The following is a 14,829-nucleotide window of genomic DNA, read 5'->3' as shown; positions in this document are numbered from 1 at the left end:
ACAAAGTTTGAATGAAGTTTCTACGTTAAGCGGTTCGGGCTGAATTAATCGCAGAAAAAGGTAACAAGAATAAGAAGAAGAAGAAGAAAAAGAAGCCTAGGAATAACAATACAGGGCATTTCATGCACTGTAACTAGAATGCGTTTCGTGAACGAACTGCGAGAGTGTGCTTGCTCTGTTGCGGCCATGACCGAGAGAACAAGTGCCTTGGAATTGGGGCAGGTGTCAGCTCTCCAGCTCTCCCTGCTGGATGAGCATGCACAAATGAGTATGCACAAATGAGTATGCATGAGTGAGTATGCATGAGTGAGTATGCATGAGTGAGTAAACATGAGTGAGTATGCACGAGTGAGTATGCATGAGTGAGTATGCATGAGTGAGTATGCATGAGTGAGTATGCATGAGTGAGTAAACATGAGTGAGTAAACATGAGTGAGTATGCATGAGTGAGTATGCACGAGTGAGTATGCACGAGTGAGTATGCACGAGTGAGTATGCATGAGTGAGTATGCACGAGTGAGTAAACATGAGTGAGTATGCATGAGTGAGTAGAGCGCTGGTATGGAAGGTGTCTCTTAATATTCCTAGTTATACAGTTGAATGGAGAGGGACAGAGAGAGAAGAGGAACCGTGCGCAGGTGTCAGTGAGAGTTGTCAGTGAATCACAGGTGCAAGCCAGTTTAATGAGCCTATTATGATGTCATAATGCCTCAAAGTTCTGCCATGCAAGTCTATGGAAAAAAAAGGTGATGGAAAAAGAGGAATAAAAAAGGAGTGGCAAGGAGTACCGCCACGAAAAGTCATAGCAGCTTGCACCGGATCGGGCCGGACGTTTTGGTGTTTGAACGGCGTCTCTATCTCAATCGGGCGAGAAGTAGTTAGCTGCAAGAAAAAACTACTAGAATAAAAAAAAATAGTAAAAAACGAAGAACAATAGTGTGCTTCCCTTCGGGCAAGCACACTAACTAGAAAATGCATTTCCTGAAGGAAATACCAGTGCATGAAATGCAAAAGTTAGGAAAGGAAGAAGAAAAGAAAGAAGAGTGAAAGAAGGAAAGAAGAGTGGAAGAGGGAAAGAAGAAAGGAAAGAAGAGTAAGAAGGAAAGAAGAGTGAAGAAAGGAAAGAAAAGTGGAAGAAGGAAAGAAGGGTGGATGAAGGAAAAAAGAAAGGCAAGAAGAGTGGAAGAAGGAAAGAAAAATGGAAGAAGAAAATAAGAAAGGAAAGAAGAGTGGAAGAAGGAAAGAAGAGTGAACAAGAGTGGCTCTGGATGAAGAGATAAAGAGAGTGAAAATATTGAAAAAAGGAGATAAAAATGGAGTGAAGAAGAGAGATTGAGTGTGAGAGAAAGTTGACTGAGAGAGAAAGATGGAGAGATGGAGAGAAAAAAAATAGAGAATGGATGGTGTCTTAATGTTCCTAGTTACAGTTAAATTGAGAGGGACAGAGAGAGAAGAGGTTCCTTTGATTTGGCACAGGTGTCAGTAAAGCACAGGTGCAAGCCAGTTTAAAGACCCTATTATGATGTCATAATGGCCCAATGTAAGTCAATGGGAGAGATTTATATTCGTTTTTCTTTAATATCTTAAAAAGTATAACGTTTAGAAAAGTGAAAAATACATAGCATAAGTGTCGTTTACAAGACCTACGCGACAAAGTTTGAATGAAGTTTCTACGTTAAGCGGTTCGGGCTGAATTAATCGCAGAAAAAGGTAACAAGAACAAGAACTAGAAAATGCATTTCCTGAAGGAAATACCAGTGCATGAAATGCAAAGGTTAAGAAAGGAAGAAGAAAAGAAAGAAGAGTGAAAGAAGGAAAGAAGAAAGGAAAGAAGAGTGGAAGAAGGAAAGACAAAAGGAAAGAAGAGTGAAGAAAGGAGAGAAGAGTGGAAGAAGGAAAGAAGAAAGGAAAGAAGAGTGAAAGAAGGAAAGAAGAAAAGAAAGAAGAGTGAAGAAAGGAAAGAAGAGTGGAAGAAGGAAAGAAGAAAAGAAAGAAGAGTGAAATAATGAAAGAAGAAAGGAAAGAAGAGTGAAGGAAGGAAAGAAGAGTGGAAGAAGGAAATAAGAAAAGAAAGAAGAGTGAAAGAAGGAAAGAAGAGTGTAAGAAGGAAAGAAGAGTGAAGAAAGGAAAGAAGAGTGAAGAAAGGAGAGAAGAGAGGATGAAGGAAAGAAGAGTGAAAAGAAAGAAGAGTGAAGAAAGGAAAGAAGAGTGGAAGAAGAAAAGAAAGAAGAGTGAAAGAAGGAAATAAGAAAGGAGAGTGAAGAAAGAAAAAAAAAGTGAAAGAAGGAAAGAAGAGTGGAAGAAGGAAAGAAGAGTTAAAGAGAAAAAGAGAGTGAAAATATTGAAAAAAGGAGATAAAAATGGAGTGAAGAAGAGAGATTGAGTGTGAGAGAAAGTAGACTTAGAGGGATAGAGAGAAAGATGGAGAGAAAAAAAAGTAGAGAATGGAAGGTGTCTTCATGTTCCTAGTTACAGTTAAGTTGAGAGGGACAGAGAAGAGGTGTCTTTGATTTGGTGCAGGTGTCAGTGAAGCACAGGTGCAAGCCAGTTTAAAGACCCTATTATGATGTCATAATGGCCCAATGTAAGTCAATGGGAAAATTTAGATTCGTTTTTATTTAATATCTTAAAAAGTATAACGTTTAGAAAAGTGAAAAATACATAGCATAAGTGTCCTTTACAAGACCTACGCGACAAAGTTTGAATGAAGTTTCTACGTTAAGCGGTTCGGGCAGAATTAATCGCAGAATAAGGTGAGAAGAAGAAGAAGAAGAAGAAGCCTAGGAATAACAATACAGGGCATTTCATGCACTGTAAAAAGAATGAAAAAAAGTAGAGAATGGAACGTGTCTCTTAAAATTCCTAGTTATACAGTTGAATGGAGAGGGACAGAGAGAAGAGGAGCCTTGGAACATTGGCGCAGTCAGTGAAGCACAGGTGCAAGCCTGTTTAATGACCCTATTATGATGTCATAATGGCCCAATGTAAGTCAATGGGAAAATTTAGATTCGTTTTTCTTTAATATCTTAAAGAGGTATAAAGTTTACAAAAGTGAAAAATACATAGCATAAGTGTCGTTTACAAGACCTACGCAAAAAAGTTTGAATTAAGTTTCTACGTTAAGCGGTTCGGGCTGAATTAATCGCAGAAAAAGGTAACAAGAAGAAGAAGAAGAAGAAGAAGCCTAGGAATAACAATACAGGGCATTTCATGCACTGTAATAAGAAGCCTAGGAATAACAATACAGGGAATTTCATGCACTGTAATAATGTTTTGGAGACAAAAAAAAAGGTCAATATTCTCAGATCTGTAAGGTGTCCTAATAATTTTGGCCACCTTTGTATATATATATATATATATATATATATACACAGTATATATCTGTGTGTGTGTGTGTGTATACATACAGTGTATACATATACATACACACACACACACACACACACACACACACACACACACACACACACACACACACACACAGATGGCAGATGACTTATAATGGGTTGCAACACTGTACTGCTGTACTGCTGTACTGGTTGGACCCCAGATCTGACAGACTCAGCAGATATACCCAGACAGGCGCCCCATGGCTTTCACATGTCTCGCTGGCATGCACCCTTTGGGGCCTACATGTGAATCCTGAATGTCTTTGGGAGGCTTGGCCAGCATGATTTATTGTAAAGATAGGGCAATGTGTAATTTGGGGGAAATGTAAAAAAGAATAGTTTCCAATATACTGACTTGCATTGTCTGATTCTTCATTTATCATTAATAAAGTTCTGACACAAACAATACCCACACTCTGTCATGAGGTGTCTAGAGCAGCCAGTTTAATGTAAAAATCTATTTGGCAACATCATGTGTAACATGTTTCAATAATGCTGATTATGATACCTTGATCAGTCAGTCTGGCAAAGCCTACTTATTCTCAAACCTGACAACACATTTAAAACTATTATAATCATTCGTTATAATAATCACTATAACTGTTACAATAGCTCACCTTACTTATCAGGTTGAATCATTACTACTAAGCTACTGTATCTGAAATATAACTAGAAAATGCATTTCCTGAAGGAAATACCAGTGCATGAAATGCAAAGGTTAAGAAAGAACGAATAAAAGAAAAAAAAAAAAGAAGGAAGGAAGAAAGGAAAGAACAGTAAAAGAAGGAAAGAAGAGTGGAAGAAGGAAAGAAGAAAGGAAAGAAGAGTGGAAGAAAGAAAGAAGAGTGGAAGAAGGGAAGAAGAAAGGAAAGAAGAGTGAAGAAAGGAAATTAGAGTGGAAGAAGGAAAGAAGAAAGGAAAGAAGAGTGAAGAAAGAGAAGAAGAGTGGAAGAAGGGAAGAAGATAAGAAGAAAAGAAAGAAGAGTGAAAGAAGGAAAGAAGAAAAAAGAAAAAGGTAAGAAGAGTGGAAGAAGGGAAGAAGAAAAGAAAGAAGAGTGAAAGAAGGAAAGAAGAAAAAAGAAAAAGGTAAGAAGAGTGGAAGAAGGGAAGAAGAAAGGAAAGAAGAGTGGAAGAAGGAAAGAAGAAAGTAAAGAAGAGTAGAAAGAAGGAAAGAAGAGAGGAAGAAACAAAGTAAGGAAAGAAGAGTGAACAAGAGTGGCTCTGAATAAAGACAGTAAAGAGAGAGTGAAAATATTGAAAGAAGGAGAAAAAAAAAGTGAAGCAGAGAGATGGAGTGTGAGAGAAAGTTAAGCGGTTCGAGCTGAATTAATCGCAGAAAAAGGTAAGAAGAATAATAATAAGAAGAAAATGCCTAGGAATAACAATACAGGGCATTTCATGCACTGTAATAAAAAGAAGAAGAAGAAGAAGAAGAAGCCTAGGAATAACAATACAGGGCATTTCATGCACTGTAATAATGGTAGGGATAGGCTGGCCTAGACATCTGGAGCAAGTTTGAGAAGTAGGCATATCGCGCACGAAACTTGCGCAGCAGCTCCTCCTCCCAGATCAGACACACAACGTCAATCGGTCATCATCAGACATATCGAAGTAGACAGGTGAATGGCGAGGTAAGAGAAACAAAATTAAAGGTGCACGGTATTTTGAAAGAGGTCGATCATCACCAATAGGCTAATATCATTAGATATGGGCTTGCATTTTCATTAAGCAGGAAAAATGTACCTTAGACATGCAGGGATAGGCTGCTACTGGTGTGTCAACTCGCAAGCGCTAGTTAAAAAGAACAATGCTGTTAATTCTAAATGATTTAGCAAGTAGTCTATGCGATCTCCGAATCACATTTCTCATTCCTAGCTGGATGAATTTCAAGCTTATTTGTATCTATGAATCAGCTCTTAATGTGACCTCATCAAACACACTCAAAATCTACAGAGTACATATTAACATATAAAAAATGCTGGAGTTGTTGGCTGCTTGCTTCACTGCTTGTGGATGGTTGCTCATCATCTGAATCTTCCTCCTGGCTATGCATTGGTCCTTGAACATACACTACTCACAAAAAGTTAGGATATCTGGCTTTCGGGTGAGTAGTGTATTTTAGCATTGACCCTATGAATATTTTTTAAATAAAAAAAAATGTGATTGGAGAAAAGTAACCTACTAACAAATTCTTTCCATTTCCCACCACTTGTTTGTCATGTCATCCATTCATATGGATGTGAATCAATCAATACTAATACAACTTTAACGGTGATGTGTTTTTTGTTTAATTTGGCAACATATTTACTGCATAATCCACGAAAAATGTGTGAAATTTGCCCCCCCGGATCAGAGCCCCCCCCCCACATAGAAAATCCCAATTTAACCCCTGATTATATGAGTCTTGTCATCAACAGCTATGTCATTAGGGATGCGCCTTGTGAACTTTTGAGGCACTCACAAACACTCGTGTAATTGGAAAGAAACACCTGTCCTCTAAAATGTACACGGTCACCTGCTGGTGTGTGTTGTGGATTAAACGATGGCCCATTTTCCAACATGATCATGAGAACACGGCCGGTGTTATGTTTGGTTCTCTAACAAAAGCTGCGCAGTGGCAAGTTTGGGAATTAAAAACTGGCTGCCATGACAACACGACTGTTTTGAACCTACCACAGACTTCGGACGTTACCTAGCTAGCATGGTAGCCATGGTAACCTGCAGGTTAAACTCTAGTAGGCCCTGTTTTTTTCTGTATAGTAGAAGGCCTGGATAGTTTTCGTCGTGCTTTTGACATAACATTGTTTAGTTGTTTTCTCGATTCAGTGCGAATCACAATAAAACATAGTGGCAGTGACAGGTACCTCACAATGGCCTTAAGGTTCTGGAAATCCTGCTTGTGGCACAAGACAATGAGTTCGAAGTTGAGAGAATAATCTGTCGTAATAATACAACACCGACACAATAACGCTATCGAGCGAACGTGAATTAACTCACACACACACACACACAGGCACAAACTGGTGTGTTAAACAAATAATGTTGAGTAACGTTAAGTAGCAGGATGTGTACAAGTAATGCCTAAGCAAGAGCTTGCATTGTTTTACTATTCCCGCAATACTCATTACCATCAACATTACCGATGTAACGTATCATCTAGGTTAGATAACATAGTTCAAATATCACTGGTGGTGGCTAAAAATAGACAATGCACGACTGGCTCGTTTCAGCACCTCACCTCACCGATAGCGAATTAGCTATCCACTACAATTGTGGAGACAAATAGCAAAACTTGTTTACGATGGACAACTGGGAATTAGCCTAATGTTAGATACAATTGGCAAGCTAATTATTGGTCATCGTTTCTCAGAAGTTGCCTTTGCAGTCCATAGGCTACCAGCATGTAATAAAAGAGAAGAGCCTAACTATAATCTCTATCTTGCTGACTATTTTTAGAAACCTATATTTGACTAGGCACTCTAGTAACTTGGACAGCTAGCTAGCTAGCGGGCTAGCTATCGCTGGCTAACTTAAGACGTAACTGGGGCAATCGATAAGAGAGGGTGAATGTCAACAGAATCAACATTCACAAAAACAACACTGACACTTTTATTTTGAATGCCTGTTATTGTTATGCAATATTTCCCAAGAAAATCTATTGAAACTCACGGTGCATTATTCTGAGAAATCCACCAACTCAGCTCTTACCGTTGCCTCCGACGACCGAGCGTAACTCTATCTGTTACTGTATGTATTTGTTTCTTTTGCGTTCTGTTGACACATTTAAGGGCTTCCTCGTGCCGGAAATGACGTAATACTAGTGAATTCAATTCAAAACATTTTCTGCGTTGCAAAGGTTGTTTTCTTTAGTTATCTCCTTTACATTTGACGTATGATTATACCTTCACGCAGGTGCATCCAGACGCGAATATAATAACTTTTGAACATTTTGTTCATTATCAGACGGTGAGAAAATACATTTGGTCTTTTCTACATAACCTAGTTTCACTTCATTCGCTGTTGCAAAATACATTTAAAAAGCAAGCCATAATATTAATCATGGTTATTGACCTGTTATTTTTAAACTTAAGCAAACAATAAACTGTTCGTTAATTGTAGGCCAAAGCAGTGACTATTCTGCTGGTTCGTGGTGAACATTGCCCTCAACTGGTAACGCACGAGAATGACTACCACAGTCTACCACCAACCACTGATCTCAAAAAGATCAGTGCTGTAAACAAACGCAAGTCAACGGTGGAGCTACGGCTTTTCTGGTTCAAAAGCACTTTAGCGTTTACATTTGCCAACCGATTTCATTGTGTTATTTATATATTCACGGGTTTGTGATCTACGTGGAGTAGCAAAAAAAAAAAGCTTTTCTACGTTTAGTTTCAAGTAGGCCTATGTTTATTGATAAACATATCCTTTAACAGTGACATTGACAATTATGTTTCCTTTTCAAAAAACGATAATTTCATTAACAAAAACTACATATAGAGAAGACAAATGTAAACAAACATCAAGCACCTGCTTTTTATATTTTTATAACAAGTCAAATACACACATTCAAATGTATTATATCTTCATTTAAAGCAGCAATAGAGTAGCCTATTGTTCGAAACTGTTACCTAAATGGCATGCTAAAACTTTGAAAACACCACCATTAGACCAGCTGAAGCTGCTAGAAGCTTGCCAACACACTGGTGTCTTTTGGCAGTTTACCTGGCAATGTCATGCATGTGAAAGCTTTTCTTCCATTTTTGCAAGGTGTACCAGCCCGTTATACAGAATCTCATAGGGCATATCCTGGACGGCTAGTGGGGAAGACACGGTGTTAAGCTGTCCTTCACAGGACCATATGCTATCAAAATGAATTTGAGGATGGTACCTGAACTAATTGTCTATACAACTAAATCTCAAAAAGTGTCAAATTGTTGCATAGTGTTACAGAACTATGGCATATCCTGGATGGCTAGTGGGGAAGACACAGTGTTTAGCTGTCCTTCACATGACCATATGCTATCAAAATGAATTTGAGGAAGGTACCTGAACTAATTGTCTATACAACTAAATCTCAAAAAGTGTCAAATTGTTGCATAGTGTTACTTTTAAATGTATATGATAGGTGAAAAATCACCCTAGTTAGTTCAGGACTCCGGAGCTGCATGAAAGTATATTTATTAGACAAACAAACAACAACAATTGCAATTGGGCTCCCCTTCCAGCCAAGGCTGACAGTGAAGCCCTGATAAACTCTTCGCACAAAGTTTATATAGTCAGAAGTTTAGCTTTGAGCAGGGATGATCACGTGGTGGATTTCTCACGTCCGAGGCTCCCTGTCTTGCAAGGATGGCAGTTTTGCACAAGGTCAGAAGAAGCACAGTTCCTTTCTTATCTCCTCTGGTCTAAACATGCTCTTGTTCATATGCAGACTTAGTGGCACCTAATATTCTAGTTACACACACAGAGAGAAAAGCCATGCTCCTGCTTTCATAAGCACATAATTCACAGGAATATATTCATACAAGTCACTTGATTATTATATTCTTAAGTCATTAACAGTGTTTGGAAATAATCTCTATCAATCCCTCCTTTTATCCGTTTCAATGGATAACTCAAAATTACAAACACAATCAAAATCAAAAATCATTCTTCTTACTCCGTTAATGATCAATTTCAATGGATAACCCCAAAATCATCATTCTGAGCTTTATCACATGGATTTTCGGAACAGAGGTCATTAATGAACATTATGTCTTCTACCTTAGTAAGTAATTACAAAGCAAACTTTCTATCAGAGGCACAGGCGCTACGTATTTGTAAGGCAAGGTATTCATCGTCAGGAGTTTTAATCATTCCAGTCACCATCTTTCGTAAACTGGGTACTACACAGCATGCACAGGTAGCCAACACACAAAGAATACCCAAAATCAATCCCACACAAGACATCAACATTCCTTCCCATGAGGAAAACATTGTCGACAGGGCACTAAACCAATCATGCGTGCCAGAACTCGCTTGCATTTTATTTGTAGGATCAGATCTAAGTCTTTCCCATCTCTGGTGTTGTCAGGGACATGTGTGCAACATTGGTCAGTACCAAGCATGACACAAATGCCTCCATTCTCGGCTCCATTCTCAGGTTTTGGAATTTCATCTCATCGTAGTAAAGGAAATTAATCCAATCTGTGTGTGCTCCGATGACGCACCAGGGGCAGAGGGTAGATGCCAGGCCATTTGCTGCTGGGTTTAAGGCCTTGTAGTCGTCTGGAATGCCTCGGGGAATGCCCAGGCGGTCGAACCAGATCTCGCTGTCATCCCCTGCTTCTCTCCTCCCTCGTGCGGAATGCATTGGAACGTTCCTCAGGTACTGGTGTATCTTGGACCTGGGGGTAATCTTAAAAGGTTGTACTAACATTGTTCTAGACCAACCCACAGGCAGTGTAGCTCTTAATTCACAATTTCCACATAGCCACCACATAAGCAATGGCTATATCCTGTACTTCAAGAAGTCTGCCATTCAAACACATCCCGCAGTTTTACATTCAGATAAAGTATTTAACTGTATTTCTCTTCCATTATCAAGCACATATGTAATGGTTTTACATTGTGTCCAGTGTCCTAGGTGTGCATCGTTCTTTTCCCCAGGTTTTAAATAGCATTCAAACAGAGCATCTTTGCTAATGATGTGTGGAGGTGGTAAAGCATTGTCTGGCATGAAGGGCCAGTTAAAATGTGAACAGTGATGCTGTATAGCTATCATTTATAAGCATGTTATTAGACCAACAATGTAAAATCTCACAGTTGTTGCTAGGAGTCCCCCACATACTTTGGCCCACTTTGCGTAACCTCCCATGACTTTGCAGAGGAATAGACCTTTTACTCCACAATTTCCACTCGGTTCTAATCCCACAGGACTACTATATCTACTGCCAGCGTTTGAGACGAGAAGAATCTATACATCAACCCCCCTTTGTAGACTGGTCTTTCTGTCACTGCGGGAAATACCTGGAAACAGCAAAGAAAGATGGTCCTTACTCCTCTGCATCCGCCATCTGCAGGCTTACCCGTTTACAGTGAGTCAGATGTATCCACGTGGCTCTCTCAGCTATTTTGACTGTGGTAGATGTTGACAGTAGCTCTTGGTATGCTCTGTCCCACTTGGGCAAGTGGAAATGTTTTCTTTTGAGACTGTTGATTAGGACCCAGTCTCCTGGCCCAACCTTGGTTTCAGTCTCACAGTGTTCCTGTGTAGGGGAGAGAAGTCTGAGAGCATTTAGTTTAAAATATCATCTTTGCCAAGTATTTTCAATCTCTTCGTCTGTTTTGGCAAATGGTTTAAGAGCTTAGGCAGTTTAGATTCTTCCATACATCATTTCAAACAGTGATATCAACATGCATGCTTAATATCACTCATTTCTCTCTCTGAATTGGCTTTCAATAGATCGGTTCTTTCTTTTCTACCAGTCCGGCTGACTGGGGGTTGTATGAGCAGTGATTGTCTATGGCTAGACAATATTTCTTTCTTTCGTTGGGATTTAACTCAATAAAATCTATAACTGAATGTTAAAACATCTTTCAAACTAAATAATGTAATAAGAATTAAAGCAATATAAAATCAATGATGAATGATTAACCTTCTTTCTCATAAAATAAAAACAAGAAGTAAAAATATATGCTTAATATCCCCTCTTATTAGTGTGCTTGCCCGAAGGGAAGCACAGTATTGTTGTTGTCAAGTTTTCTTTATTTATTCTCCCGTTTTTCTTGCAGCTAACTACTCCTCGCCCGTTCGAGGTACAGACGCAGTTGAAACACCGAAACGTCCGGCCCGATCCGGTGCAACCTGCTATGACTTTTCGTGGCGGTACTCCTTGCCACTCCTTTTTTATTCCTCTTTTTCCATCACCTTTTTTCTCCATAGACTTGCATGGCAGAACTCTGTGGATTATGACATCATAATGGGGTCATTAAAACTAGCTTGCACCTGTGCTTCACTGACACAGAGCAAGCACACTCTCGCAGTTTGTTCACGGAACGCATTCTAGTTGAGGCATGTTTTCACCATGGCTCAATATTGCAGCATATCATTTAGTCTTGTGTGTTTAATTCTTCAAATGTGTATGTGTCAGATGGTTGTTTCAGCTCAAGGTGTTTTGCACTAAATCAAGAAAAGCAAGCAGCAAAAGCTATATATGGAGTAAAATAATGGTCAACATCGTATCAGAACCTGTTGTTCCAATAGGCTTCTTGGATTACTAAAATCATAATAAAAGTAATAAAACTTTCTGCTTGGTTAGTGGCCTTGTCTGCTTTGTGGTTTCTCAATGAAACCGGGTCTTTTGCACGTGTGTGCACAATCAGGGCAATCAGTTCCGCTGCCTGTGCGGAATAGTGTGGAAGTAGTGGCTATGTGTTCAAGGTTTGTTTGCTTGAACCATCAACAATGGTTAAATCAGCTTTTGGAATAGGCATATCTTATAGGCCTAGGTCAGTGCTGGCTGCCATAGTTTTGATCTGTTTGTGCTGTACGTAAAAGTGTAGCTGGCTTAAATGTCACGCAGTGCTCAAAAGTGATATGAGGCTGTGAGAGCAAAACAAATTAAATAAAAAATAAGCATGTGGAACTTTCAGTGTATGTACAAGGAGCAGAGGCCTGCACCGCCAAGGCTGCAGCCACTACTGCTTGTAAACATTCAGACATTGGGCTACTGGATCTAGCCGTGTAGAATTGTATGCCACTGGTATCAACTTTAAGTCCCCACTTATGCGTTAACACAAATATCATATAACCTTTTTTTTTTTTTTTCCAGTCAACAGCTTGTACGAATAGCTTTGTCATGTCATGGATGTGCTAAGACAGTAGAACTAACCAATAGTTGCTTAATGTGATCAAATGCTTGCCTTCCCGCTTCAGGCTTTTTAATAATATCTCCAGCTGACATGGGCTGAGAATAAAGTAAACTCTGCAACATTTGTGTTTCTAACGCATGGTTTGGAATCCATTATCTACAGAATTAAGTTATTTCCAGAAAATGTATAATTTATTTCTTTGTCTGTGGCTGAGGTGCTTTTTTAAAAGATAGCTTTACTTTAGTGAACCACAGCTGCTAATTTTGTGGCCTTGTTTCTGCTCAAATCTTCTCATCTGGAGAACAGCACAAGATGTTCAACAACAATTGACTGTCTCTCGAACAGAATTTTTCTCATTTTCTCTTATTGTTAAATCCGGCTAGACAGGTATGTCTCTACGTTTCAGACTATATCCTTCTCTATAGCCTTTTTTCTTTTTTTTAACAATGCACTCAGAGTCCTTCCAGGGGACCCCAACAGGAAAACAGAAGGTGAAAAGTGTGTTCCCTTCATCAAAGGCTAACAGGAATGTATACAGAAATATCCGGAGAAAATAATAATAATAATAATAATAGTAGGCCTAGACAGTTTCACGTGCAGATGTCACCTTGTTTATCAATTTTGCCTTTCCTTAAGAGGCCTTGCCTTTTACTGCGGCAAACCAGAGCTCTTTTTTACAGGCTTTTACGGTGTACAGCGCTCTCACATATAGCCTTTACCGTTACCAAAACGAACGGTACCCTTCCTTTTTTTCAGAGGCCTTGCCTCTTCGTTTTATGAACGCTATGGGCAAACCAGAGCTCTCTTTCAATGACAGGAAGGTGAACAGTGCTTATAATCTCAGCGCGCGCTAGCCCTTCCTTTGGCAACAGGCTTTTTTTTTAATAATCCTTTACCATTCCAAAAACTGACGGCACCCTTCCTCCTTTCAGAGGCCTTGCCTCTTCGTTTTATGAACGCTATGGGCAAACCAGAGCTCTCTCGGGAAGGTGAACAGGAATGTATAACTTTGCCTTGAGCGCTCCACACATGAAAACTAAAACAGAAGTCTCTCTAACTCTATCAATTCGTTCAACACACAGGGCATACAGGAAAAAGTCCTATAACTGTTTGTTCTCCTTTCCACCCCGCAGCAAACATGCAAAAGTTAGTCTCAACCCCACTTGAAGACAAGTGTACGCAAAACCGAAACAAACAAGAACCATATACTATTGTACACTTACATAAAACAACCAATATACTCACAAACAGCTCAGAGTCCACCATTTAGTCCAATTCAATTCCTTCACTCTCGGCTCTCCCCGCTGGCAGGCCCTGGCCTCCATCCAATTCAATTTGGAGGTCTTTAGAAAAAACAGAGTCTCGTACTCCTCCATATGGTTCAGGTCCTGATGATTAGCCCAGCAAGGAGAGTCGAAGAGGTTGTTGAAATCCCGGACGAGCCCCCAATTATGATAGGTGAAAAATCACCCTAGTTAGTTCAGGACTCCGGAGCTGCATGAAAGTATATTTATTAGACAAACAAACAACAACAATTGCAATTGGGCTCCCCTTCCAGCCAAGGCTGACAGTGAAGCCCTGATAAACTCTTCGCACAAAGTTTATATAGTCAGAAATTTAGCTTTGAGCAGGGATGATCACGTGGTGGATTTCTCACGTCCGAGGCTCCCTGTCTTGCAAGGATGGCAGTTTTGCACAAGGTCGGAAGAAGCACAGTTCCTTTCTTATCTCCTCTGGTCTAAACATGCTCTTGTTCATATGCAGACTTAGTGGCACCTAATATTCTAGTTACACACACAGAGAGAAAAGCCATGCTCCTACTTTCATAAGCACATAATTCACAGGAATATTATGCATACAAGTCACTTGATTATTATATTCTTAAGTCATTAACAGTGTTTGGAAATAATCTCTATCATATATATTTCTAATTTAATTTACTTTATAACATGTACAGTATATTTAATATTTTAATATAATTCAATATCCTTTTAGTATAGTATATATAATCTTATCTAATCTAAGCTTGGATCTTCCTGAACTGGCTAGAACCCTTGGAACAGGACACTTTTGCCAAGTTTTTTTCTTGAGTTGCCACTCTGTAATTTAAGAGTGCTGAGTTTGGCAATGTGGTGCAGCCTAAGTTTGTGGAATACAGACACAACTAAAGATAATAGGGAAAAGTGATGATTGTCTATCCCAAACTGTGTTTCCTCAATGTGCTCTTTGAGAAGAAACACATCATCTGAGCCAATATCTGCTCGGACAAACTGCTTTACTAAGGAAACACTGACAGCTTGCCCCGATAATGACTGTCGAATATACCGCTCTGCTGACCTGACCACCTTCACTGTTCCTTCTGAAGGAATCATCAGCCCTCCTCTGTTTTTTAGGGTGAGCAAATGATAGCTCTGATCGAATGATGTCATGTGACGCATCTGTCACAAGGCTAGCACGGCATACACCACATGACAGCTTCCTCAATATGTGACGAACAACAAACCCCGATATATACACTAATGCATTTTCCACAAGGCCACCAAAGCGGGTTGGTAAATAACTGTGGTCAGATATAAGTGCAGTAATG

General features: G+C 39.4%; 1 protein-coding gene across 1 annotated transcript in view; it reads right to left on the bottom strand.

Annotated features, from left to right (window-relative positions):
- Nucleotides 1–7,130, bottom strand: part of tecta (tectorin alpha) — a 41,393-nt gene extending 34,263 nt beyond the window's left edge. The window contains exon 1 of the mRNA XM_080844933.1: nt 7,059–7,130. The gene's annotated coding sequence lies outside the window, so the exon portion shown is untranslated. The remainder of the gene's footprint in view (nt 1–7,058) is intronic.
- Nucleotides 7,131–14,829: the final 7,699 nt, after the last annotated feature.

Source organism: Sprattus sprattus (genome assembly GCF_963457725.1).
Source record: "Sprattus sprattus genome assembly, chromosome: 1".
NCBI classification, from domain to species: Eukaryota; Metazoa; Chordata; class Actinopteri; order Clupeiformes; family Clupeidae; genus Sprattus; species Sprattus sprattus.
The sequence above is the reverse complement of the archived record's forward strand: the minus strand, read 5'-3'. Positions and strand labels throughout refer to the sequence as shown.